The sequence below is a fragment of the Ceratosolen solmsi genome, unplaced genomic scaffold (genome assembly GCF_000503995.2).
Source record: "Ceratosolen solmsi marchali unplaced genomic scaffold, CerSol_1.0 scaffold13, whole genome shotgun sequence".
Classification (NCBI taxonomy): Eukaryota; Metazoa; Arthropoda; class Insecta; order Hymenoptera; family Agaonidae; genus Ceratosolen; species Ceratosolen solmsi.
In genome coordinates, this window is record NW_011948418.1 from 1766950 (window position 1) to 1768596 (window position 1647).

The 1647-nt window shown below is 28.7% G+C and overlaps 1 long non-coding RNA gene across 1 annotated transcript; it reads left to right on the forward strand.

Annotated features, from left to right (window-relative positions):
- Positions 1 to 223: 223 nt before the first annotated feature.
- LOC105360088 (uncharacterized) lies at positions 224 to 1357 on the forward strand. Its single transcript, XR_912794.1, has 3 exons — positions 224 to 351; positions 440 to 564; positions 1185 to 1357. It is a non-coding gene; the product is annotated as an uncharacterized LOC105360088 (long non-coding RNA).
- Positions 1358 to 1647: the final 290 nt, after the last annotated feature.

The following is a 1647-nucleotide window of genomic DNA, read 5'->3' on the forward strand; positions in this document are numbered from 1 at the left end:
TACTGCCGTTGATGTAGCTAATCACCCTCTTGCACCCTGAAATCTAGTAGTCGTTAGTTTGAACGTTAGAACGTTTAGCTCGTAGCCATGATGGAACGCTCACACACTACCGTGTGACTCTCTTGTGGGTTGGCAGGAAATCTTGTCAGTGCTCGTCCTCTGGCCATTCGATGCGGGCAATAACATACATTGTGGTCGTCAGTATTCAGCTCCGATCCGCAGATGCTTGGTAAGGCGCTCCGTTTCATGATCATTTGGTATCGTTGATGTCGCAGTTGTTTGTGCATTGTGCTCGTCCTTACGATGGCTGGTGTTGAACTTTAGAGGACTTTTAGGTTTCACATTATGCGAGTGAGTATCCGATGAGCAGAGAATTCTGTCGTTATGTGTTTCTCATTTTTAATTTCGATAAAATTCACATAAATTTTGTACATTCCAGTATGACGTATAATAAATTCATGAAAGTCTAATGAAATTGCCATAACGAAATTTCAACGAGACAATTAACAATATTCACTACTTTCAGAAGACGATTATGCAATAATGGACATTTATGAATGCCTGGTATTATATATTATTATATAAATATTTATAAGCGTATAAATTCCCATTAGAGTTTAAGAACAAAAAAAAACAAAAACAATATATATATATATATAAATGAAGAATTAACTTGTTCTTTTTATTTTATAATTTTTACAATAAATAGGAAAAAACTACTATTCAGTTTCATTTGAAAATTTCTTTAATTGTATATTATTTAACAGCATTATCTGTAACATTGATAAGCAATTTCTACTATTTTTACTACGGCTATAAGTCAATTTTACTAAATATTTACATAGCACATAATCAAATGTATAATAATAAACTTCAATTTTCAATCGTAAAGAAACGATTATTTGATATAGATTTGTTATAAATATAAGTGCAGTAACACACTGAGGGAAATAAATCGCACGGAACTGAAAAATTATAAATCAAGATTCCAGCATGAGAATTATAAATCTTTTCCGTTTTCATACTGTGAGATTAATTAATAATACGGTTCATCATTTTCTTTTTATCGTCTGACACTGCCCACGAATATTTATTGTCAAATTATCAATAGTGCAATACAAATATTAATATATTTAATATTAGCCTTAATGAATTATACGTTTAATATTTATTTATATTTTCAGGAATACTCGAGTCAAATATTTCAACAACCAAGAGTACCAATTAATATTTATCACAAAGGCATAGAGAATGTAGATATAATTACTCTGTCAAATAATATCAGAATTTATCTTCCATGATAATATTCAAACAACTTACTTTCGCTATTTGTCACAAATTCCACCCGAAGAACTCATTTAAGGTATTGTAATTAATCTGGCTTTTTCTTTTTTTTTTTTTTTTTTTTGTATCAATAATTGCTAATTTGATAACTATAATATTATAAATAGCGCTATGAAATTATGATATTAACCCTTTAATCATTCGTCACGCAGTACTATGATTTAATGATTATTTATTAATAATTTAATTATGAAATATTCAATTTCCATTATATATAAACCTTTAAAAAATATCATATATTCTATTCGGTACATGTTTAATTAGATTCTAGTTATTATTACTTTAATAGGTGAAAGAAAACTT